This window comes from Rhipicephalus microplus, chromosome 5 (assembly GCF_043290135.1).
Source record: "Rhipicephalus microplus isolate Deutch F79 chromosome 5, USDA_Rmic, whole genome shotgun sequence".
NCBI lineage: Eukaryota > Metazoa > Arthropoda > Arachnida > Ixodida > Ixodidae > Rhipicephalus > Rhipicephalus microplus.
In genome coordinates, this window is record NC_134704.1 from 59,283,801 (window position 1) to 59,311,560 (window position 27,760).

At 47.4% G+C, this 27,760-nt stretch overlaps 1 long non-coding RNA gene across 1 annotated transcript; it reads right to left on the reverse strand.

Annotated features, from left to right (window-relative positions):
• Positions 1-16,136: 16,136 nt before the first annotated feature.
• On the reverse strand, positions 16,137-18,628 carry LOC142817270 (uncharacterized). The gene is made up of 2 exons (XR_012895142.1): positions 17,419-18,628; positions 16,137-16,809 (listed from the first exon to the last, which is right to left on the reverse strand). It is a non-coding gene; the product is annotated as an uncharacterized LOC142817270 (long non-coding RNA).
• Positions 18,629-27,760: the final 9,132 nt, after the last annotated feature.

Below are 27,760 nucleotides of genomic sequence, written 5' to 3' on the forward strand. Positions count from 1 at the left end.
GTCAAACAGGAGCTTTTCGCGGGACTATTGAGGAATCCACCGAACACCGTCCAAGAATTTGTATCCGAGGCGACCACCATCGAAAAAACGCTGGACATGCGCACCAGACAGTATAATCGTCGCCTGAATCCAGAATGCGCTGCTGCTCAAGCCAGTGACTCCGACGACCTGCGTGAAACGATCCGAGCGATCGTGCGGGAAGAGCTCCGCAAACTGTTGCCTTCGGCGCAGCCTCAAGTGGATTCGATCGCCGACATTGTGCGAGAAGAAGTCCGGCAATCGCTTCGAATTCTCCAAACACCACCGCCCGAGCCAGAAACTATGAGCTACGCCGCTGCAGTGCGCCACAACGCTCCTCCCCGTCCACGCGAAAACGCCGCCCCGTCGCAATTCCGTCGCCAGACGCCACCGCCGCCACCACCCCCACCGACGTCCTTCCGTTCCCCAGCGGGCCAGCGCAGTGCACCGAGGAAAACGGACGCTTGGCGTGCACCTGACAACCGCCCGCTCTGCTACCACTGCGGCGAGGCCGGGCACACATACCGCCGTTGCCAGTACCGACAGATGGGACTGCGTGGCTTCGCCGTAAATGCACCGCGTCCGCAGCCAGGAGATCGGCCACGTGACATCGCCGACTACCTGGCAGGAACTCAATGGACACCACGAAGTCCTTCCCGTTCGCCGTCGCCCAGCCGCCGCATGTCACCGCACCTCCGGCAGTAATCTGGCCCAACGCGGGGCCGGTCTCCTAGCCCGTATCCGCGAAACTAAGGGCAGCAACCGATGGAGGTGCGGTTGCTGTGTGACGAACTACCGAAGATCCTTCGACGACGACACCGCCGCGACGGAGCTTTTTGAACACAACACCAACCAGGCAAAGCCCTGAAGGCAAAAAGCTCACTTACCGAAGGTGGCCGGACGACGCAACATGGAAGCAGCGGAACAAGCCGACGCAGCCGTGACCTGACGCCACGCCCTAACTGTAATGCAAGACGGCGAACTAGCGACCTCGACGTTCTTATCGACGGCCACAGTGTGACTGCTCTCGTCGATACTGGAGCCGACTATTCTGTCATCAGTGGGTCGTTCGCCGCAAAGTTAAAGAAAGTTAGGACAGCTTGGAAAGGCCCTGAATTCCGCACAGCCGGAGGTCATCTCGTAACGCCCGCAGGAATCTGCACAGCGAGAGACACAATTAACGGCCGTATTTATCCTACAGACTTCGTAGTCCTACAGCGTTGCTCGAGAGATGTCATCCTTGGCATGGGCTTCTTATGCCTCCATGGTGCTGTCATCAACCTAAAAACAAGGTCGATAACGTTATCCACAGAAGAAGCACTACCGCCCCGCACGCCGTCAGGACACCATGCCTTGAATGTGCTGGAATAACAAGTCACCATTCCGCCTCGCTCAAGCGTCATTATTTCAGTCGGCGCTCCTAAATCATCTGACTTGGAAGGCGTCGTTGAAGGCAGTTAGCATCTGTTGATCACCCGAAATATTTGCGCCGCAAGAGCAATTGCAGAGCTGCGGGGAGGCAAAGCAACGGTTATGCTCACGAATTTCAGCAATGAGTACAAACATGTGAACAAAGGAACAACGGTCGCATACATCGAAGAAATTGTCGAAGCCACCAGTGCTTTCGCCCTCGCCGATTCTGCGGAACATGCTCAGAGGAACCAAGCCCCTGCCATAGCTTTCGACGTCAGTCCCAGACTTCCAAACGATAAGCAAGAACAGCTCAAGGCCCTGCTCCTGCAATACGAAGATTGCTTTTCGTCGTCATCGAAAATTCGGCAGACCCCAATCACGAAACATGGCATCATAACCGAAGAAAATGCCAGACCACTCCGTCAGAGTCCGTACAGGGTTTCGACGCGAGAACGTGAGGCCATGAAGAAACAAGTTGATGAAATGCTGCGAGATGACATTATCCAGCCGTCCAAGAGTCCATGGGCATCCCCCGTGGTGTTAGTGAAGAAAAATGATGGGACCCTACGTTTCTGCGTCGATTATCGCCGCCTGAACAAAATCACAAGAAAGGACGTGTATCCTCTCCCGTGAATAGACGACGCACTTGATCGGCTTCATAACGCCAAGTACTTCTCGTCAATGGACCTCAAGACTGGCTATTGGCAAATCGAAGTCGATGAAAGAGACCGAGAGAAGACGGCGTTTATCACACCAGACGGCCTCTTCGAGTTTAAGGTGATGCCCTTCGGCCTTTGCTCAGCGCCTGCAACTTTTCAACGCGTTATGGATACAGTACTGGCAGGATTGAAGTGACAGACTTGCCTTGTGTACTTGGACGACATCGTCGTGTTTTCCTCGAATTTTGACGAGCATCTTCGGCGCCTTGAAGCTGTACTTCAAGCCATCAAGACGTCCGGACTCACACTGAAGCCAGAAAAGTGCAGATTTGCGTATGAGGAGCTCTTGTTTCTGGGGCACGTTATCAGCAAGTCTGGAGTTCGTCCCGATCCACGGAAAACAGCCGCCATCGCCGACTTCCCGCCGCCCACTGACAAGAAGGCCGTGCGCCGATTTCTGGGCCTGTGCGCCTATTACAGGCGGTTCGTGAAAACCTTCGCCCGCATAGCCGATCCTCTCACTAACCTGCGATTTATCATTAGTGATTGGCTCAGAATCTATAAGGATTGAACCGATAGTGAAAACTCTGGGAGTTTTTTTCCACGAAAACATGCTATGGAAGGATCAGGCTGAGTTTGTCCATGCTAAACTTTCTCGTACTGTAGGTATCTTATCGCGCTTACGTTTTCTCTTGCCACAAAAAATTAAACTCTTACTATATAATTCGCTATTTTTATCTACATTAAGCTATTGCTATCTAGTATGGGGCACCACATCGGAAAAGAACTTAGGCCGAATATATAGATTACAGAAAAAGGCTGTGCGCATAATTACAGGTGTTCCTCGCGATGAACATTCCAAACCCATTTTCGAAGCCCTTAATTTACAACCAATGCCTGAGATATACAATACAATTTTAATGAAGCGATATCGTACTTCCTTAAAGAATCACGACTCTTTTCTTACTGATTTAGCGCGTTTGACACCCTATACCTGCCCCTATAGCACACGAGCTACCGATGACTGGAAAATTCCTTACACACGTACTAACTATGGTCGCCAGATGATGAGCTACTTACTGCCACTAACCTTAAACAGTTTCTTACAATAAACCATTTATACTGCTCCGTTTCTGTAAATGTTTTTCAACGTGTTAATAAAATGCAAATCGGCATGACCTTGAAGTACATGTTTTGATATTGTATAATAACTGATGATCTCATGCTGCTGTTGCTGTTGCTATGTTGTCAAATGGTGCGAAAGCCTTCGTCAAGCCTTAATGGCTTTTTGCTTTCGCCCCACAGCATCACTGTTGTGACTTTTGTAATGTCTCCTGTGATGTCGGAATAAACTGAATTGAAATTGAATTGAAATTGAAACCTTACTAAGGCCGACGCCGAGTTCAAGTGGGAAACGCCACAGGAACACGCTTTCCAGGAGCCTAAACATCGCCTCCAGACGCCTCCGTTACTTGCCCATTTCGACGAATTCGCCGAGACAGAAATATATACTGACGCAAGCAGCATAGGTCTTGGCGCCGTTCTTGTGAAGAGGGCTGACGCACTTGAAAGGGTTATTATTTACGCCAGCTGATCGCTATCCAAAGCAGAAGCAAATTATTCTACAACAGAAAAGGAGTGCCTCGCCATCATCTGGGCTACGTCGAAATTTCGCCCCTACCTCTACGGCAGGCCCTTCAAAGTTGTGAGCGACCACCACGCCTTGTGTTGGCTAGCCACCTTGAAGGACCCTTCAGGTCGCCTCGCACGATGGAGCCTGAGACTTCAAGAATATGATATTACTGTCATTTACAAGTCCGGCAAAAACACTCCGATGCTGACTGTCTCTCTCGTGCGCCTGTCGACCAACCGCTACCCGACGACCCGGATGACGACTACTTCTTAGGAACGATAACTACCGACGACTTCGCTGAACGATAGCGGGCCGACCCGGAACTTAAGGCCCTAATAGAATACCTCGAAGGCAGGAACACCGAAGTCTCGAAGGTATTCAAGCGCGCACTTGCGTCGTTCTTTCTACGAAACGGTCTTCTACAAAAGAAAAACTTTTCACCGCTTCGAGCTAAGTACCTCCTTGTGGTGCCTTCAGCTCTGCGACCAGAACTCCTCCAGGCCCTGCACGACGATCCGACGGCAGGGCACCTCGGTGTTTCTCGCACGCTCGCGAGGATACAAGAAAGGTACTACTGGCCACGTCTTACCACCGACGTCACTCGTTTGTGAGGACATGCCGGGACTGTCAGCGACGCAAGACACCGCCAACAAGGCCAGCGGGACTTCTGCAGCCAATTGATCCACCTTGCCGACCTTTCCAGCAGATTGGTATGGACCTACTGGGGCCGTTCCCGACGTCGGCTTTCGGGAATGGGTGGATCGTGGTAGCTACCGACTACCTCACCCGCTACGCTGAGACAAAAGCCCTGCAAAAAGGCAGTGAATCCGAGGTAGCTAAGTTCTTCGTCGAAAATATCGTCCTACGTCACGGCGCCCCGGAGGTCCTTATCACCGACAAAGGAACGGCATTCACTGCCGACTTAACTCTCGCGATCTTGGCATACAGCCAAACAAACCACCGCCGGACGACAGCGTACCACCCACAGACCAACGGCCTCACCGAGCGGCTTAACAAGACAATCGCCGACATGCTGTCAATGCACGTCGATGTCGAACACAAGACGTGGGACGCCATTCTTCCGTATGTGACCTTCGCATACAACACGGCGGTGTAGGAGACGACGCAGATATCTCCATACAAACTGGTCTACGGAAGGAGCCCGGCAACGACGCTCGATGCCATGTTACCCAACGTCACCGACGAAGAAAACCTCGATGTGAGCGAGTACCTTCAACGCGCTGAAGAAGCCCGACAACTTGCGCGTCTCCGTATCAAGAATCAACAGATGACCGACAGCCACCGTTACAACCTTCGACGACGCTTCGTGGAATACCAGCCCGGTGAACGTGTTTGGGTATGGACGCCGATACGCCGACGTGGACTAAGTGAAAAGCTTCTGTGACGGTACTTCTGACCGTACAAGGTGGTTCGACGTCTCAGCCCACTTGATTACGAGGTTGTCCCCGACGGCATCACGAACTCTCAACGACACTGATCGCGACCTGAAGTCATCCATGTCGCGTGCCTAAAGCCGTTTCATGCACGTTAACAAACTGAAACAGTGTTTTTTGTATTATTGTTGTATTGTAATTTATTCATTCTACTTTCTTGCATAACTATTGTACCTTCATCTTTAGTGAAAGCATCGGGACGATGCCTTTTTTCAGAGGGGGGCAATGCCACGTTCCATTTCCCAAGTTTTTGCTATCGTCCCAAAACACCACACAATTCTCAGCGCAAACCGTGCCTGCAGTTTCCGAGAAGGTTTGGTACTGTAGTAGATCATTTCGATAAGATCACGCCCACTGTGCGAACGGCACAGATTGTTCTGGAACCTACGCCACCGCCAGCGATAACACTAGAACATTCGACGGCAAGAGTATAAATGCCGACGCGCTTCGCCGCTTGCCAGTTGTTGATCGAAGGCCGACGCTCCGTTCGCCGCTATCAGCCCGAGACTGCTATCTGTGCAAGACTGCTGCTGTAATTAGACTTTCCCTTTACCGGGCACAGGTTCACCGAAATAAACAGTTAAATCCCAACAAAAAGTTTCCTGTCTTCGGCCACGTCACGACCCCGTGACAATATATATGTCACGCTATGATGACTGGGAGACGTGGCCAGGCTCATATGCCATGTTTATTCCATTCTGCCTTTTTCCTCCTCAGCTTCTACCATCACTTCATACGTCCCACGATTCCCCCGAAAGATGGCACAGGTTACAAAATACAACAAATTGAAAACAAAATAAACAAAATAATGGCCAAATTCGCAGTTTCACGTCCCGACGAAGTTCCACAGTCTCACTAAATTTTCAAGGCCGAGGGAGCAGGCCGGTGTTTTTTATGACGACTCTGGTGGACGAGCTTGACTGTTGCGTTTCGGACAGAGTGGGCTACACATGGATACTGACAATGCTGCTTGAACTCCTCTGGGGACTGAGCAAGGATGGAATGCATTGTTGCATCGGCAGCTCGGATGTCGTCGGGGTTTTATTTTTCGTCGAGAACGGTGCAATCCCGGTGCTTGTTGCTTTCGTGCTTTTTGACAGACTGTGATGAAGTGCCTCAGTGCTTGCGGTGTGCGAGCAGTGCTTCCGCGTCTTTCTCGGCGTTTTCTGTGGTGGTGCAATCGGTGTAATAGCTGAGGCAGGGAGTGTCTCTGGTGACTTTTCTTTGTGCGAAAGTGTCTGACGTCTTGAATAGGTCTTTGTTTTCGAGATATTAGTTTCCGATGTTCTTCAATTGGTGAGTGCACTTCCGTTGAATTTCGCGTTTTTCAATGCCCTCGTTGCAGTCTCTTTCGTTGTCTCCTGAGTTTGTGTACTTCGCTTTGCTTGCTTTGCTGGTGCTGCTCAGGAGATGGCTGTAGTGGCGCCCCTTCTGGAATTGGGAATTCATTTCCTTCGAGGTTTGATGCGCCCTGCAGACAACTGATGCATGGCGAAATGGTGTCTTGCTTATCGGGCATAGTTGGTAATGCGCCATCATTGCTAGCATGCTCTTCAAAAGCTTCCGTAAAGTGGTCCAGTATGAACGCCTCTGGCAGACAACTGCGTGTGAGGTTTGGTGTATGTATTACCTCTGCATTGTTTCGGTTCTTGGAGCTGTGAGCACTGGACGGGGATACCATATAGGTAACGTGGCATTTTTAGGTTCGGACTGCACAGCCTGCTGAGCCATAGAAATAAAGTCTTGTGATAAAAAACACCTTTTCGAGTCGTCATGGCATGGTTGGTTATTTTCCCGATGCGTCGATGGTTCACCTATTGTGAACACGGTGTCCTTACAAGGCAGATGGTTAGCGTTACGAGAACCCGAGGAGCCACGGGATGTAAAACCGGGTGGCGGGCCATGTATGCGAGACGAAGAATAGGGAGCATCAAGTGGTTGAGCAACGTCTCGTGTCATATGCTGAAGCGATGATTTTAGAAGTGTCGTCTTGCGTGTAAAACGGAGGCCTGCACGATGGTTGTGGTTTTCCCGAAATACGCTTGGTCGCATGTCAGTGTACTCATGTTCCACTTTGTGTTGTGGCAGTGGTCGATTCATGCTGGGCGTTCGTAAGCTTGAAGACTGCTTGTGAAATTGACAACCGAGTGCGATTGCCTGTGGATGGTAGGTTATAAGCGAGTCCTCGTCATAGTCGTCATTGTATTCTTGAAATCGTATGGTCATTTCTTCTTTAATCTTTCTCCGTGACTCGTAATTTTGAAATATGTGAGTGAGGTAGAATTTGAAAGCCTCACCGGATATTTAGTCGGTAAAGTTGATGATCATCTCCCGTTTCGACCATGATGCAGCGGTAGCGTGGAACTCGTACAGGTAGAACCAGTCCTGTACGGGTCCATCGTCTGCTGCTCCGGTGTACTTGGATATGTCAAGGTCGGCCGATGAATCTGTCATGGTGCTGGTCGTTGTGTCCTCGTTGAAGATGAATCGGTAGTGGATGTATGGTCAGGGCGTCTTGTGGGGAACTGCGTCGATGATGAGCGACTGATGAAGGGGCCGGCAGGTCTCCATCCTGTCGACTCGTGTGACGCTATGATGACTGGGAGACGTGGCCAGGCTCATACGCCATGTTTATTCCATTCTGCCTTCTTCCTCCCCAGCTTCTACCAACCATCACTTCATACGTCCCACACACACACACACACACACACACACACACACACACACACACACACACACACACACACACACACACGCACACGCACACGCACACGCACACACACACACACACACACACACACACATATATATATATATATATATATGTGTGTGTGTGCGTGTGTGTGTGTGTGTGTGTGTGTGTGTGTGTGTGTGTGTGTGTGTGTGTGTGTGTGTGTGTGTGTGTGTGTGTGTGTGTGTGTGTGTGTGTGTGACGCTAGATGCGGGAAGCGTGACCTGGCTCACACGCCATGTTTTTTCTAAAGCACTTCTTTCTCCGCTTCTACCATCAGTCACTGCCTTCCTACGTCACAGGATTCCTCCTCGCTCCAATAGAATGCGTGAACTACAAACTACATAGCATAAACAAGTGGCGTATCATCACAAAAAATGTCAGAAATTGCAGTAGTTCCACGCCATATGAGAGTTGCGTAAACTTGCACAAAATATTCACCGGAGAGGGTAGCAGTCCGGTGATATCAAGCGCAGCTCTGGTGGGCGAGGTTGGCTGCTGTGTACGGGACAGCACAAGCTTAGCTGTAACGCGGAAAGTGGTGATGATACAGCAGTTCTTGCGAGGAATGATCAGGGTTGGAACGCCTTGGAATACTCATAGCACAAGTTTCGCAGACGTTGGGTTTTCTGTCGCAAATGGTACGCACGGTGCACTACCAGTTTGCGTATTCGTTGGCTGATGGAGTGATGCATTTGTCTCTCTGCAAAACAGGATGTGGTTTTACACCGCTTGTGTCGTTTTGTCCTCTGTTGTTTCAGTCACTTTGATCATAGGCTCTGTCTTGAACTCTGCTGGAGAAAACTTGTTTGATGTTTGTTTTCGGGAAAATGTCTTAAATCTGAAATCTTATTTCTCTCGAGGGAGACATCTTGAATTTGCCGTCGCTTCACTTGACTTGCTTGTAGACGCCTTCGTTTAACCCTTGAGTGATCTTCCGATGATGTTTGTGTTCGTCGTGGTCCTTGTTCGTGTAGCTCTTGGAGTCTCTGTTGTTGTTGGACTTGCTGACTTTGATGATGTTGCTGCGAAAAGAGCTGAGGTGGCAGCCTTTTTAGAATATGACAATGTTTTTCTTGGAAATTTGACGTAGTGTCCAGTCGGTAACTGTTTCAACTCTTTTTAGGCAGTGAAGTTGGTAGGACAGATTTTACTGGAGGAACATCAGAGGTGCCTGCGACAGCATTCATTATGTAGGCTTCTGGCACCTGGCAACCTGTAAGAGTTGCTGCCGAGTCTCCTGCGTTTGGGCTTTCAGATAACTGTGCTCTGAATGGTGAGATCGGAATAGGCATGGTTTGGTCGGATTCTAGTTGGGAACGACTGTCTTTCTGTGCAACGAACGATGCGAGCTCTTCTGGCACATGAAACTGAATTGTAGGACCCGGGCTTGACTGAGTATGCTCCGAGCTTCTCTGCTCTATTCCGACCATATAATGAACGTGTGAGACGAGAGGTGGGCGTTGTGAACGACCGAAGATTTACGCGATGGAAAAGCAGGAGGTTGGTGAATGCGTGAAGGCTGCTTTTTACTCTGACGACAGAGTGCGCTTGTCTTGAATGGTGGGTTATAACCAAGTCTTCGACGTAGTCGTCATTGTATTCTTTAAACCAAATGATCATTTCTTGTTTGATCTTTTCCCATGATTCGTCGTTTTGGAATATGTGGGTGAGGTAGAATTTGAAGGCGAAGGCCTCACCGGAGACGTAGTCGGTACAGTTGGCGACCATCTCCCGTTCCGACCGTAATGCAGCGGTAGCGTGGAGCTCGAACAGGTCGAACCAGTCCTGTACAGGTCCATCATTCACTGCTCCGGTGTACTTGGGGATGGGAAAGTCAGTCGATGATTCTGTCATGATGCCGGTAACTGCATGTGCCTGAGATCACCTCTTCTGTGGTCGATATTCAGTTGAGGCATATCGCCGGTGGCTTCGTGAATGATGTGAGGCTGAACAGCGGTGGCCAGGTCTTCATCCTGTCGACTCGTGTGACGCTAGATGTGGGAGACGTGGCCTGGCTCATACGCCATGTTGTTTTCTAAAGCACTTCTTTTTCATGTTCTACCAACCACCGCTATCTTCTTACGTTTTATATATATATATATATATATATATATATATATATATATATATATATATATATATATATATATATAACTTGTGGCTTGGGCGTGCGCTAGGCTCGCATGGGAAGAGACAAACGAAGCAGATAAGAATAGCTGGGCAACGGTACGGGTGTTGTGTCTTATTTCTCCTTGACAATGGCGCAGTCGTGGCGCCCTTAGCAGACTCACCAGCAAGGAGACCGACAGCCCTATTCTGAGCAGCATCATGGAATCCATTAACATTATTCTGTCACGTGGGGTAACCCTAGCTGCACAGTGGGTACCTTCGCATGTGGGTATTGCGGGCAATGAAGAAGCGGATCGCCTTGCTTCGTCATGCACCCATGATGGCTGTGACTGTCCGGGAATTCTATGAACGATTGGCAATGCTCGTCTGCTTATACGCCGACACCGCCTAAAGCAGCACTCATACCAGCGTGTGGCGAATGGATCGTTCCCTCCCCGGCCGTGGCTTGCCTCGTAGTTCCCGAGCGGTGTTGTACAAACTAAGAGTGGGCTCTGAGCCGGTGCGTGAGCCGATGCGTGAACCATCAAGGGCGTGTGGACAGTCCGTTGTGCGCAGCTTGTGGCTCCGGCGAAACACTTGAGCATCTCGTAGTGCATTGTCCCACATTTGCTACGCAGAGGTCTTTTTTGATTAAAGGGACCCTGAAATGATTTTAACGGTTTTTACAAACACATTGGGCCTGTTGACCAAGTCCCACGGGTAATTTAGAGACCGATTTGAGCTCTCTGCGTAAACTGTGTAATTTATTACAACGCCTTAAAGCTGCGATTTGTTCCAGATTGCGGCAGATCGCTGCGACTCGGTCAAACGCGTTTTCAAACACCCATACACCAGGCGACACGCTCTGCCCCACTGACATCATTGTTTTCTGCGGATCTGTGTATGCACATGAGGAGGATGAGGAGGTAAGTTTATTTACGGAAAGGCAGAGAGGTCGGCCTGAGCGATAGCTTGCTCTAGCCTGCTACTCTACACTGTGGGAAGGGAAAGGGGAAAAGAAAGATTAATGGATGACGATGGTCAGATAGAGAGGTGAGTATGTAGTGTTCTTTCTAGCTGAGACACATTTTATAGCCGCGCACATAGTCCAGTGGTTTCTAAAAAGGTAATAACTGCTCTTGTGACCGCAATTGCACTGTTGGTGTCTAGCCAAGGGCCCAACATGGTCTCATCAGTTAATGACCTACTGCGATATGGTTCAGTAGAAGAAATCAGTGTGTGTCGTTCACGTGCGTATGCTGGGCAGACACAAAATATGTGCTCAAATGTTTCTGGCACATCACAGTGTTCACAATTAGGACCAGTGTCACTGCGACCGATGATATGTGCGTAACGTCAGGTGTACGCTACACCAAGACGAATGCGGTGGATCATACTTGTGAGTTGCCGTTTCAATTTAGGAGGCATGCGGAACCTCATTTCCGGGTCCCATTTGTGAAGTTGCTGGTGTCGCCGTTCCGGTTTGGTCCAGTGCTGAAGTGTGTAACTGCGCATCACGCAGCGAAGCAGGGCGTTCGTGTCAGCTCGTGAAAACGCAATGCGTACTTCAGGGGCACTGCTTAAGGCATTTTTAGCTTCAGTGTCCGCCTCTTCGTTTGCTATCACGCCGCAATGAGCGCGAATCCACTGGAAAGTTATAAGATGACCATTTGTTGAAGCAGCCTGAATAAGTTCTGTGATTTCTATTGCCAAGCTGTAATACGGACCTTGCTTCATGATACAATTAATGGTTTGCAAAGCGGGTTTTGCATCACTGAAAATCGTCCAGGCTCGAGGTTGCTCTCCGGAAATAAACCTTATTGCCTCCAGGATAGCGACAAGCTCTGCGGCAGTTGATGTGGTTTTATGGTCCACTTTGAATCGTCGAGCGAAATAATAATAATAATCGCGCAGGGCCGTAACTAAACATTGTGGCTGAAGCCACCTATACATGTCCTCGGGGGTCGTTGGCCGCGCGGGTCTGTTCTTCAACCGGGAACGCCGTCTACGCTTCCTGAATTATGGACTCCACTGCCCGACCGCTGCAGCATCTACTCATTGAACCATTTGGGGACGGCGTCATTCCTCTTCGATGTAGCAAAACAACCATTTGGGCTGGCTGGCAACGGTTCATTATGGAAGATAGAAAAATGGGGCGCCGTACGTAACTCGGATTGGAGGAGATAACAACACAAGCTTACTTCTATCTTCCATAATAAGCCTCTACGGTGGTTCCAGGGTAGCATCTGATAAGGACCTCGCTGTAACCTACGTCTGAGAAGGCGTACGGGTTCCATTCGTTTGGGAACATTAGGTATGCTACCGGTTACTCAAATTGTGGTCGCAAGGCTCTTTCAAAGAGTGAGCTTTCAATGGATGTCGATCAGGTTTTTTAGCGTATATTGCCACCACCAAGTCGATACGCGGCGTCCTCTTGCCAGAGACTCGTGTCACACTTCTCGTGCTGACAACCTCTAACTCCGGACTCTATCGCCCCCTGAGCTGCTGAGGGGAGCTGTTCAAGCTCCCTCTTACAACGGTCCCACCACAGTTAGCTCCATTCCACCTCCTATGGCCAACATTGCCACTGGCTTCATTTGCGGGTCGTGGGATATCGCGGCGGACCTGCGGCGTGTTATTTCGCGACTCTGCCTCGTGGTCAACGCCTTCACAGCATCGACCTATGCGCTGTTTCTTGCGGCCTTACCAGAGCTACACGATATTGATGTTGCATTGACCACAGTTGCCGCCCAAAACCATGAACAGACCTCACCAAAGAGCCGCAGAAAGCTTCGGCGTACGCAGAGCTTTCCTGCCAATTCGTCTCTTGCGTCGACATGTTCCAGAGTTTCGTCTGCCGTACCACCATCGCTGGCCGCCTTCGAACTCCCACACTTTCGTGCCTTCCAGGATGTCTTCCACAACTGGGTTGCCAGCGTCACGTTCTTGGAGCACGCACTGCGTGAACTCAAGAGCAGAAGTGGGACATGACCATTGATCGCCTTCCGAATACAGCCGCAGCATGGCACTGGTATAAGGCGTGAGGCAGCAGTCCTGGGTAGATGAGCACCAAGCTCATCGCTGCATTTGAGCGGATTGACTGCGACCTCACTGCCACCACCCATTACAACCTCACCGCTACCGAGGACGGGTCTCTAGAGGAGCACCACGACGAGGCTTTTCACCGTGCAATCCAACAAGAACTGGACTCAAACAGTGCTCTGACACTGCACTGGTGTACAATGCAGGACTAACAAGACAAGAAGCTGAGGCTTCATTTCCTCCACAGAAGCTGCTACCGTGCGCCCCAAGCTCATCTTCCTTAGCTGAGCTGGACGCGCCGGCTCCCCTCGTACTCAGCACGCTGTCCCTCCAGACGCCGGACGAAGCAGAGAGCATGTTTACCCGAGGCAACCATCTGAAGGATGCAGGGACACACCTGTGTGTGATGGAATAAGCAGCCTTTTATAAAGAATAATAACCAATGTACTGCAGTGCAGACCCTCAACGCCCTACGGATGAACGGATGGACGGGATGGAGAACCATGTGTCCAACCCGCGGGAGTTCAGCGAGAAGGCTTCACCGGATGAGAATGCGCGCAGTGAAGTAGCCCTGCAGCTATTTCCTCTGCCTTGTGACGAAATAGCGATCGCGAAGAAACCTGCGCTGGACTTGACAACACCGGCTTCCGAAGAGAGAGCTAGATCCATGCAGAGACGTCGGGCATCGATGAAAACAAGGAGAGCGAGCAACCCCATTATTAGAGGAACTTGGCTGCAGAAAAATATTTCTAAGTTTCCTCAAACACGCAGAATGCTCTTGGTGAGTGTCCTAGCCACATTTTCGGTGCTGACAATCACATGGATTTAACCGAAAATACCAAGGCGCGTATTCAAAAACGCTCCTTCACTCAAGGGCTTCCCTCGACTTGAAGTCAAGCCGGAGCGGGCTCCTCCACTCAAGGAACCGCTGCGTTTCATGAACGCTCCTTCACACTTCCTTCGCCAATGCAGGCATCGGAAATGCTCCCTTTACTTGAATGAACTGCATGCGCCGAGAAAAGCGTCTGATAACGAGTGTATTCGTAATTGTGGTTAAGAATTGCCTATCTCTGTACAACAAAAAAAACGCCTTTCTAAGTTATTCGTTTTTATAAATGAACATTCCAGCAAAATTCATGCATTTAGAGTTGTAGCATGGTTTCCCCAAGTCTTTTGCAGGTAGAGTTAGCCAAACCCCCGCTTCAAGTTTGGCAACAGTCGCACCCAGGCAACTTAACGAACAGCCGATGGCGTTTCGTCTACTGCTGAACGTTTCTACGGGCTTCGTTTGCTTCGTCTCGTAAGGGTCTAATAATTGCAGTTTATATTTATGGTAGTGTCTGCTTGTGTATCATTTGAGACCGTACTTTCGCCGGGGTGACTAACGAACTACGTGAGTGATGACAGGAAGCACAACAGATGGTTTCTTGCTTTGTTTACTTTCGCTTTGTTGTGAGCCTTCTGATCACTAATGTAGCCACCAAATGGATAACGTGGTAAAGTGAGTAATGTTTACTATATCTCACATTACATTGACGTGCTTTCAGAATTCACCACCGCATTGTGTACGAGAATTACTCGTACGTAAAGTCGTTCTCGCTACGGGAGTACGTGCACAGTTCCTAATTTCAGGGGCCTGTACAATGCTTATTTTTCTAATTTACTGCAAATTTCAACGTGGCACTTTCGTAGTTGCTCGCCCTGCCGCGGTGGTCTAGTGGCTAAGGTACTCGGCTGCTGACCCGCAGGACGCGGGTTCGAATCCCGGCTGTGGCGGCTGCATTTCCGATGGAGGCGGAAATGTTGTAGGCCCGTGTGCTCAGATTTCGGTGCACGTTAAAGAACCCCAGGTGGTCTAAATTTCCGGAGCCCTCCACTACGGCGTCTCTCATTATCATATAGTGGTTTTGGGACGTTAAACCCCACATATCAATCACTCAATCAATTTCGTAGTTGCTTCTCTGCGCATAATAGAAAATTACGAAAGCAATGCTCGCAACTGCTATTCAAGGTTATAACAGGGCAGCGTTAAAAAGTAGGCGTGTTATACCCGTGGCTGAGCCTTCGAATTAGACTGCTACGTAAGTTAAGAAAAGCCATTATGTGCCTTTCTATTGCTGAAAAACGCATTTTAGAGTTGATGTTAAGTTGATTATCAATTGATGTTGATGATCGATTAGCAGCATATATAGTCGTTTATCAGGGACTGGTGCGTGCGCGCGTGCGTGTGTGTGTGTGTGTTTGTGTGTGTGAGTGAGTGTCAATTTTAATATTTTAAACTTCCAAGGATGTCTGAGTAATCACTTATTGTTTTTTCATTGTTCTTCTATTTACCATGCATTTTTGGATGCGCCTAACTTGACAGGTTCGAGTAGACGTACCCTTTGAATCTGTGTAGCTTTCGTCTCCAAGTTCACACAGCGGCAACGTCTTAAATTTTTTTCCCGTCTTCTTCGTCTGCAAGCTCAGAAGCACAATCGTTAGTGCACGAATGACGTTAGTGCACAAATGTTAGTGCACTTATGTTCTGACTTTTATTTGCAGAATATGATTGCCGGGAATACCTGTTGAAAAGGATCGTGGTGTCTTTGCTGCAATCCAAAGCCTCGGCAGTACATATTTTATAGGAGACGTTTTATTCTTTTGGAAATCATATAATTGAAGTCGCGTCAACTTTCGGTGCTGTTCTGTTTTAAAAACAATCCTGTGGGCTCTCTCAACCTTGGAGAAAGTGTCGTCAAGAAGCAGCGTATTTTACTCTGCTGATTTAACGAAGACCGCTGCAAAAAGTGGTAAAAATGCTCAAGAGTATTGCAGTCATTTCGGATACATCTGGTAAGAATTCTTTAAATAATATATCCACGATTGCTGCAACATTAGCATGTCTGCACGTTGAAACCACGCCATCTCCGTTTCGTGGAAGGGGAGTGGTGCTGCTGTATATAAATTAAGTCTAATTTTTTTAGAGCTGATTTCTTGTAGAATCGGAGAAAAAGTGATTTTTGCGATCCTGTCTCATCATGAAAAGACAAGCGTGACGATAATTATGTTTTGATAAATGAACAAAACAGAAGTTGTGAATGGCGAATCAACCTTTATTGCATGTGGCTGATGAAGAGCAACGGGGCAAACACAAGAATGCAGCTGCAAAGTGTTTATCAATCAAAAATATGCAACCTACACACTGTAAAGATAAAGTATGAGCTCGCAGGACGTCATAAATAAGATCGAGGGAGTAGACACCATAGCGTGCCTAATGCAGAGCAGCTGCACGCATTCACTGCAGGTTTTGTCCTCTTGTATACAGTCGTGAACTTATGTGATTCTTAAGAGAGAAAAGAAGATAAAAGTGAGCCCCATAGCTGTCTGCATCACAGTGCGACGCCTCAACAGTAGCTCACGAAGGATGGGTGAAGGAGGCATTAAAAGGATAGAATTAAAAGGTATATATATATATAGAAAGAGGGGGGGAAAGAGAGCGTGACGCAGGGACAGCAACATTCGGAAGTATACGATAGGAAAGATGGACACGGTCACAGGAGTCCCAGGACAGGACACCACTCAACGAGAGTTCTTGTCGGCGTCAGCAGATGGCGTAGGGCGAACCAGCCGGCCAGAGCGGCACTGTCGTCGGAAATCACGAAATACAGAGAGCGAGTCATAGTCCTGAAGACTCTGCAATGCATTGCTAATACGGCAGATTTTAGGACACCTTTTCTCTAAGTTCTTTTGTCGGCAGCCGGTGCCCTGCACAAAAGAGGCAGGAAATAACATTAGAAAAAAACGTAATTGCTCGGACACCAAAGCCGCATTTTTCTTTACTTCTAGCGGTGCACACATTCATTATTAGTTCTTGCGTACAAGAACAGACATGGTTGAATTATTGAGCTTTGACGATTTCGACACATATTTGGCTCAGGCACTTGGGCAGCTGACCAGGCATATGGTTACATAAGTTCATTATTTGATTGCACGAATCAGTTCCACAGCCAGCAATTCTTCCTCGAGGGGGGGGGGGTAGGGGTTTAATTGTAAAACAAAAATAATCTCATTAGGTATCTGCTGTATTTCTATTTCATATGTTTACGTTTTTATGTGACACTTCATGCATTCTTGCGTACATTCAGGTTTCAAAGAGCATGACACTCTGCTTGATCCCCTAAAGGTCGGCTTGGTTGTTCATTGGTATTGTGAGCTGCATAGAAACTGTATACAGGAGCTATGCTTCACGCGTAGTAGCAACAGCAGCACACTTATTGTGCCCAAATGTATTGTTTTGCTTTTCCTAAACTGTCGCTAATAGTAATCTGGCCGAAGCAGGACAAAATGAAAAAAAAAAAACACATGAGAACTTACCTTCTCGTTGATACAGATGGCCGTCTAACGGAGGTATGCTTCACCGTAAATTTCGGCTATGGTAGCCAAGATTCACCAGAGAGGAAGCCACTCTGAAGTACGGTGAATGCAGCGCATCGAAAGTTTGCTATTACGTTTTCTTTCCGCTTGCTTGTCAAGCTTTCGTGTCGCGTTTAAACTTATGTGGTGTGCGAGCTTCATCGAAACACTTCAAAGCACTGGCATCCGCAATAAGTCTTGAAGCACTCGAACTGCGCGTATACGCACACCCGAGGGCAGGCAATCCACTGGCTCATGCACGGAACACAACACATCATGGAACTAGGGAGCGGTCATCTTGACACCACGTCCGCCTGTCCCGGCGCCACAGTAGCAGTTGCCGAACCGTTCGATGACAGTAGTAATCCCATACCGTCTCTGCCGAAAGAACGCGGAGGTGGCAGCCTAACTAATCGAGAAACGCCTTCAAAGCGAGACGGGCTCCACCATGGACGCGATGTTGACGCAGAAACCTCACTCCAGGGAAGATTCAAGGCAGCTCGATCGCTCCCTTGACAATCTCGAGGAAACGCTCGAGATTTTCTTGGGCGAAGGAAGTGTTTCAAGTGAAGGGCGGTTTGTGCATGGGAAAACGACACTCAAGGAGCGTTTCGAGTGAAGGGTCGAGTCGAGGAACGTTTGTGAATACGGGGGGCAAGAAAGCTTGCCGGCCATGGTGTCTCCTCGAATGCTGTTTCGGCATCTTCCCATAGGCATGCTGCATCCACTGTTTCCCACGCGACCAAGCTAAAGCCGGCCGACATCAGCATGCGTTTCAGCTCGTCCGACGTCGCCACGTGGCTGAAACCAACCAGTGTGATTCAGCCAGGGTCGCCCACCAGACCTACCTACGGCAGTTCCACCAGCCAAGTCACAGCGTGGCCTTGACCGAGCACCACGATGCAGTCAAAGCCGCCCACCATACCAGACTAACGGCTTGCAGCCAGGGCCGACTGCCAGAGGCATCATTGGCACTTCGAGCCAAGACACTGCGCGGCCGTGACCGGCCTCCCCGAGGCAGCCAATGCCGCCCGCCAGAAGCATTACTTCTACCCTTGGTGGGTCAGAGCTGAGGACCTCTGAATGATGCCACCTTCGAAGCGACGGCCAACGCCAAAGGAGGGCCAATTTTGGCTGCACCGCATGTACGCAGCTTGGCCGAGTGTAATGATGATGAAGTGTGGCTCGGGTGCACTAGCATGGGAAGAAAAAGACGAAGCAGAATAAGAACAGCTGGCCTACGATACGGGCGTTGTGTCTTACTTCTCCCTGACAATATATACATATATATATATATATATATATATATATATATATATATATATATATATATATATATATATATATATATATATATATATATATATATATATATATATATATATATATATACTCCTGATGAAGGCCAGACTCTGGCCGAAACTGTCGAATTAAACACTTCCGTTGTTACCGTTCTCTTGGAGGATCTACTTGACTTATATATATATATATATATATATATATATATATATATATATATATATATATATACAATGTTGAACCATTCGCCTTTGTAGGCATGATTCGCCACGTCATGCACAATCGTCATCAGAACTGGAAATGATTCCTATTCTCTTTATAACGGCAACCTTCTTCGTTCTCTTATAGGCCCAAGGCGTGAGTTGTTCAACCATGTGCATACGCTGACGTGTTGATTTTTCCCCCTTCACGTAATTGCAAATCTCATTGCGTGGCATTGCATTGCTTATGCATCGATTACGGATATGTCCTTCTGCATGGACATAAGGCTTAATTCAAAAAGAGAGAGAGAGAGAGAGAGAAAAGAATAAGGGGGCATGCGGGGAGGTCAAGTAGGACTGAGGCCGGTAAGTTAATTCCAACTTCTGTAGTAAATGGTACTATATGCCATTTGTACCGATGTCTGGTGAAGGCTGACGCTATCTTATTGTATTGAGAAACTGTATTGAGAAACATGATTCCTGTGCTTCAGGGGCCGATGAACCGCCCCTGAAGGTGTGGGATAGTTCAGAGAGTGAATGGATCACGCGAAAAGGTAAGCGTCATTTGCAACGCTGACCGTAGACGCCCGGACAGACCTTGCTTGTCCTTGATTAAAGATGTCTCAAGGTCGAACTGCCCTGAAACAGCCTCGACACAGTTTCTGTCCGTTATTCTCTGTCGTTCGCGATTGTTATCAAACCCCGACCAGGCAACGTTGAAGCTTCGGGCATGACGTGCAGAAGGGCTGTTGGAAAGTATCGGTATACGTGATCGCAGTGTTTGTTTATTCAAGACCACGCGTTCCACTTGGCATTTCTTCGTTTACTCAAGATACTCTGGGCGGCTGTAAAATCGAATGTTGCACAAACGAGGGCGCAAAAAAAGAGGAGAGGGGGAAGCGTCCCCTTCGCATACAGTTTCATGGCGGTGCGACGGCACGTCCGTGACCGATTCGATCAGAACCGTGCCTGCGAGCAACAACATAGAAAGGGCCATCGGTGAGGGTTTACGTCTCCTTTCCAGTACACAGAGAATATGGCGTCATTCGGTCGCCTAGCCTATGAAAACCTTTTCAGTGCGCCTCTTAATGCAGGTGTTGCGCATTCATATGTAATTCTGGACGTTATACAATAAAGAATCAGTGTGTTCATTGCAACACCATTCTGAAAACCTACATCGGCCCTCCTTTAAAATTGTATGTATGTATGTATGTATGTATGTATGTATGTATGTATGTATGTATGTATGTATGTATGTATGTATGTATGTATGTATGTATGTATGTATGTATGTATGTATGTATGTATGTATGTATGTATGTATGTATGTATGTATGTATGTATGTATGTATGTATGTATGTATGTACGTATGTATGTATGTATGTATGTATGTATGTATGTATGTATGTATGTATGTATGTATGTATGTATGTATGTATGTATGTATGTATGTATGTATGTATGTACGTATGTATGTATGTATGTATGTATGTATGTATGTATGTATGTATGTATGTATGTATGTATGTATGTATGTATGTATGTATGTATGTATGTACGTACGTTCGTTTCCCAGTGCCAAACTAGAAATACAATCACAAAGAACTGGTCACAGTGATTCACTAGCAGCGATCACAAGTAACTAGTCCACATTAGCCTCGACAATTCAGAATCAAAGCGAAAATTGTTTTGAAATTCGAAAATATAAAACAATGAGAAATGTCTTGAGTTTACAGAGCAGGTCAGTATGCGATTAAATGTCAGCTAACACGCGAAAGATTTCAGAGTAATGACTTTGAAAAATTCGTTATTGTAGTTTTTAGAATAAAATGTTGGCGCGACAAATTGCGGACCGGTGTTGTCGGAAACTCTGCTGTTCAGATACTTCAAATGTGTGATTTCAAGGTGTTCCGAAAAATGCAGCTCACCGATCTGCGGCATTTATTTATTTTTTTTTCGCTTTGTTGCGCATCTGTTAACTTTGTGCGCCCAGCTTTTGATGCTTTTCAAGTTCCTATAATTATTGCAAAAGAGTCAGCAACATAAATAAAAGTTACTTGTTACATTTCCAACATAAATCTTTGCTTCTAAGGTACAAGACATTTCTGTCAAGTTGGTTGGTGGGTGTTATGTGAAAGGCATTGATATGCCTGTCGCGTGCGATCATACGCCTCTGCAGTAAACTGCTCGTGAGTTTTCGTACTCCTCTGTCCAGGTCACATTATTGCAAAAGTCGCGTGCTCTAAAGCTCGCATCATACCAGTTACGTAACTAATCATTCGCTATAAAGGTAATTTTGTTGAGGAGGAATTCGTTGTCCAGATACTCGAATGTAGTTAACAGGCGGAGACAGGGTTGACCCTATTAGGTTCTGAAACGAGAATTGGGAAATGTTGTATTCACGCGAACGAAAGTTAAGGCTGAAAGTGTTTTTTTTTTTCAGATATATTACGAAATTCGCGTTCACAAGAGAAGCTTGCTCAATACACCGTTATATTTTTCTAAACATAAGGATCGTAAGCTCTGAATGGCAGAATCAGAGTATGCAGGTGCAGGACATGCACATTCGCTAATTCATTTTTTTTAAGTGCGTAGCAGAATGGGACAAGCTGTCTGAAGAAGAAGGATATTGTAAAAATGCAGAAACACTTGTATTTATGTTGTAGCCCCCCTTGCTGTAATGCTCGAAAGCAATGCGGGGTCATTTTTGAATGAATAAAAAAAAGAACGGAAAGTCAAAGAGCAAAAGCACTTACAAATACAAACCTTTATTAATTAGGCCTGCGCTATTTCTTTGACGTGTGAGAGAAGAGAAGTATAGTAAAATGAAGTAAAAGCAGGTAGGTCGACCATAATTTTAGCATCCGGTTTGCTCCCCAGAACTAAGGTGAGGGAGAAGGGGAGAGAAAGAAAGAAGGGCGAAGAGCGATGTAGACGCGCGTGAGAAAAAAAAAATTGGTGGACGCTTGAGATTCGCCTTCAAAAGCAGATTGCGCTTATGTGTTTGGGACTAGTGCCCATCGCAATCTCAATGGGCAGCCCATCTTCGCTTCTCAGCGGATACGTCGACCGTAATGCAAGGAAACTAGCGTCCGTGCTCGCGAACAGTGGTGTTTCAAGCTATACCTTAGAACGCCCTACTGCAAGGACATCTGCCAGGTACCAAGGTCCTACATATATATATATATATATATATATATATATATATATATATATATATATATATATATATATATATATATATATATATATATAGAGAGAGAGAGAGAGAGAGAGAAAGAGAGAGAGAGATACGTGGGCGCAACTCAACACGTGAACCGACACGGCTTATCGATTTGTTATTGCTTTTTGGTCATGCCGATCATTTAAATCTTTCCGCGGGCTTTGTAATGGTCTAGGCCTTTGAAACACTCACTCGTTGCGCAAGTGGGATGTTTTGAGGCCTGGCTTGATTCTACGCTTCTGCCACGCATTTTTACATGCGCTAAGGCAACTCCTCCAACTGCATCACATTTATTTATTCTTTCCCGAAGCAGTGTCAAGCAATTGGGGGGGGGGGGGGGGGCTACAACAACTACTTGCCGCGCTGAAGCCCTGGTTCTCACTCTCAGTGAATATTTTATTGCGATAGCAGTTAAATGAACAAACTTCGCGTATTTTCGTTGTTGTCATCGCCGTCATGTCTCGGATATGTATATGCATGTATGTATTTTAAAAAGGCGCGAATAAAAATGAATCAAGACAAATGAATTTCGAAGCACCCGACCAGGGGTTCGAACCAGCTCCTTGTTTTGCGGCGCACTGTGTTAGACAACTCAACCTCGTGTCATGCATACGCTGGCGTAGTAAAGCTGAACTATTTATATAAACCGTTTTCCGCTGACGATACGAAGATCTCAGAGGGGGGTTTGAGCCTGTTTTTGTTACTTATTTCATTATCATCTTTCTCAGTTTTTCACTAAAAAAATACAGCTTAGTGCGGGAGTACTATAGTCTGTACAGTATATAGGCTAGTTCAACGCAACAAGTTGAATAAGTACTTAACGACGACATCGATTTTTGATGGGATGACAGTTCGGTGTAGTGTTCCAGTATTGGCTGTTCTGACAGTGACTGATCGTCAAGGCGGGCCAACAAAGCAGCCAGCCGCCGTCAGTCCCTGCGGTAGGGAGGAAAACGTCAAGTAACGTGTTTTATAGATTGTTCGCTGCCGCATTGCTTGCAAGCTGCACGCTGTCTTTCATACCGATTCGGAAGGGAAAAAAATGTGGTGAAATCAAAATCAAGTTACAGTCGTCAAAGCACTGTTGTCTTGAATCGCGAGAGCGTGGACGTAGACCTACGTTGCCGAGACGGGTCCAGGCGGTGCAGTCGTGTGCACTGTAAACTTTGTATGCTCCACATTGCAATCACGTCTTCAGAATCCTCGCAGCATGCGTTCCTGAGAGTATAGGTGTGGCAACACAGCGGCCATCAGCACCAAGTGCCTCCTTGCGGTGCCACTGTGTCGCGCCACACTCCACAAACGCATTGAAAGCCTTGGAAGGAGTAAAGGTCACATTGATAGAGGTTCAGCTTGTGGACGTTATGCATCAGTACTTTGAGAACAAACTTTTGTACGTGATGTAATCTAACTGTAGCCTTCAATATACGACTTTGATGATGAAAGGAGCTCAGCGTAATCTTCGCCCTTAGTTACTACCTTTTAGGTTATTTGTTGTCTAAATTAGTGTCCTCCACTGACGCATTCAAAGGCACCCCTTGCCGACTACGAAGCGTCGAGTCTTTGAATGGAGGTCACAAAACGACGTTCGGAACGCACAGATTCTCGGAACCCGAGGGAGGAAAACCGCGTTTCCCACTTGGCTGCGCCAGCGCTGAACGTTTGCGATTCCGAGGAAAATCATTTTCGGCGATATGTGCGCGGGCGAGTATAAGTGACTTTCGTTCCGCGCTGCCAGAGGTTCTTTCGCTCATCGGTCGTTGTTTGAACAAGGCTGTTGATGGCCCTTTCCGGATAAGTCTGCGCGCAGTTGTCATGGACGGTAACTGTATGTCAGTAGCGTGTCCGAGCTCCATGAGTCGAAAATAACGTAGTCAAAGAAGTAGTGAGGCGAGACGCGCCGCCACACACACACACACACGCACGCACGAAAAAAAGAGCATAAGCGGATAGAAGACCTGCCAACCTGCGAGATGGCCGTTCAGCATCGTTGACTAATATGACTGCTTCCCGGTGCATGCATAGAGCCCTCTGCGGATGAAAGGCACATATCGAAGAGCGTGCCTTTGCGAATACCGTATATTCTTGATTCTAACGTGCCCTTGATAGTAGAACGGGGAGAACGTATGCAGGGTTATCAAAACACATAGACCGCGTGCAGACCTCGGACGCTTCGTTAGCTGCCCGCGGCTTCACGAGGGATAAAATTTTTGTGACTTTGCTAAATGTTACACGCATTATTTACGCTTTAGCTAGAGAGAGAAAGCACTTTCGTGATGCAACCTTTACGGTCTCCATGTGTTCAAAAAAAAAAAACCGCCGTAGAAAATCTCGATACTTCAGAACGCGTGTACGAATTGCCGCCATTCTTTGATCCATACATAGATATGGCAGCGTTAATCATTACATAGAAATGACAGCGTTAGGCGACATATTACTCAACCTCTACCTTACTCCACCCAGACATTCTTAGAGATACTGCCCGCCCTCCCCTTCTGGCTTTAAAACCGAATGAGCCCACAGCTCGTGCATGTAACCTCTGTTTTTGCAGCGTGGGTAATAACCGAGCTGATGCAACAAATGGGTACCAATTGCGCATTAAGTCCGATGTCATGATGCACTATTATTTCTTCAGAGTTTACGTCCCACCACAATCACTTACGCCAGACTCACCTGTGCTCAGATGCACCGAACAACCCCTTATACCGTAATAACCGCAAGTTAATGTACGTGCAGGCGGAAATGAGGCCGATGACCATATGCGCCCCACGATAACAAATGCGAAGAAGTTGCATAGATATACCTATAAGCTCTGGTATTAGGTTTGTTTTCAGCAAGAGAATGCTCTTTACACAAAAACACATGAAAACTTGTTTGCGTGCTATGCTCAAACAAAGTGGGCGTTATGCAGGATGTTTTTATCTCCTCCAACTGTTAATATTTCTGGGGTCAGATGGAGCTCACTGCAGCGCCAATCTGCGCAGAAAATATTGCAACACAACTTGACATACCGGATATGTCCTTTTTACGACACCAGTAGCTCAAGCGAAAACTAAACTTCGTTATAATTAAAAACCAAAAACAAAAAACAGTAGCGCAATTAGAAAGGACCTTATTGTGGTTCTCAACCTTAAGATCACCGAGCCATGGTACTCATTCGAGATCGAATCCAACTTTCGCTTTACGTACATACAGTTTGCACACCTTCACTTTACATGCATGACACGCATGTCATGGTCATCATGTTTGGATGTCTCATTTACTTTCGTCGTCCGTTCGCGGGACGTAATGACAAATCCTGTGAAGCTAGCGGAACGACCACGTACGCATCATGAACGTGGCATGTAGTCGTGTTGTTACGTGACACGTTTGTCATGATTGTCGTGCTTGCAGCAGTGATATACCTTCGTCATCCGTTCACGTAACGTAGTATCAAATTTGGTATATGTGAAGCTAGCGAAACGACCGCAAGCGCACCATGAGCGTACGGCGTGTAGTCATGACTTACATCACATGTATGCCATGATTTCCACGTTAATGCCTGCCGCTTATGTTCGCCATGCAGTCACGTCATACCATACCCGTTTTGTAACATGTCATGTGAACGAAATCACCGCAAGAGCAGCAAGATCATGACATGTAAATCATAACATTCATGACTGGATAGATAGATAGATAGATAGATAGACAGACAGATAGATAGATAGATAGATAGATAGATAGATAGATAGATAGATAGATAGATAGATAGATAAATAGATAGATAGATAGATAGATAGATAGATAGATAGATAGATAGATAGATAGATAGATAGATAGATAGATAGATAGATAGATAGATAAGAGTCGCCGAAGTTCGCTAAGAAATGCTTCGCATTTATTACACTACACGCAAAACCAGACAGGTATCGTGTCGGCCGCGAAAGCTGCCGTGCTGTCCCTGAGGTCTATCCGAATATCAAATTGATCAGGCTCGCACGGGCGTCTGGGCCACTCAAGGCTTGGTAGGCCTCCACGTCGTCCTATCTCTCTTTCCGACCAGACCGACCTAGGTCAACGGTATTGCAGGTATCGACGAAACGTGCACTTACGATACCGCGCCGCTTCCGGGACACGCCAAGGTTGACGACGGGACAGGCATACCACTTGCGATGGGCGACTGCAATTAACGTGCACTGCGAGTCTCAAACGTGCGCCTTAGGTTCATTAACGCGGGAAGTGCCGTGAAACGCGGTACACGCATCTGTGCGAGGACGAAATTCTGCTGTGAGGACTGCTTCGCTCTAAGGCGTTATCAAGGTTGCAGACTTCAGATACGCATAAACCACCTCTGAGATCAACAGTAAAACAATCACTGTGCCAGAGGCACGCGTGGTTGATTGATATGTGGGGTTTAACGCCCCGAAACCACCGTATGATTATGAGAGACGCCGTAGTGGAGGGCTCCGGAAATTTCGACCACCTGGGGTTCTTTAACGTGCACCCAAACCTCAGCACACGTGCCTACATCATTTCTGTCTCCATCGGAAATGCAGCCGCCGCTGCCGGGATTCGATCCCGCGACCTGCGGATCAGCCGCCGACTACCTTAGCCACTAGACCACTGCGGCGGGGCGAGCACGCGTACTGAGCCAGAGGTCTTCATTGAAGATAGCAGCGGATTATGATCTTGGCTTCGGCCGCGTCAGGGATGGTAAAAAGACTCTGTATATCAGCCGCCTCTCAGTCTCACTAGATGGCCCATAGTTGTTTTGCATTGGCAGACTGCATTTTGATACTGCACATGTGCGCATTCTAGTAGACACTGTTCTAGGGCGGCGTGTTCTGTTGTAGTTTAGAAGACTTGTTTAAACTGCATTAAGACGACAACTCGTTTGACGTCCGGTGCTCTATAACGTGCACTAACTTAATTAGCATAGTACAGTGGCCTTGTTGCTTACTTCGCGCAGTTTGAACGGGTCTTCGAAATCGAATAACGAACTAGTCTAATAGCATGTCTGACTTCTTAGCTTACACGAGTCGTTTGGGCACAGTTCGGAGTACACGCCACGTATATGTGCACGTAAAAACTTACTGCAAGATTTGGAGAAGCGCTTTAGCCTGTGTGTCAGTGTGCCTTCGTTTCGTCCATGTCCACTAGCGTGCGCTGCCTTTCCAACTATGAATGTCATGATGAATGCACTGCTTTTCGTCCGTTTATATTTCCAAACATGAATCTTCAACTCGCCCAACAAACAGAATTACCGCAAGAGGTGGTCTATACGCGGTCGCCATGTGCACCCAAAATAGATTCAAGAAAAAAGTGTATCCGAGCTTCAGAACAGGCGAAGCCTAATCGTTCACCGTGAAAAAAAAAAAAAAAACGTGGTTGATCTGGGCCTTCCTATAGAAATCTGTATATTACGATAATAAAACGTGTCTTCAAACAGGTGGTTGAGCGTTTACTGCGCATTGTTTCAGCAACAGCAACAAATTACAAAATCACGTGCAGAACGGCAAGCAACTCGAAACGTGCAGCGCACACCACAAGCAGAAATCACGCCCGAAATCAGCCAACACAGGATGAGCGTGTGGATTCACG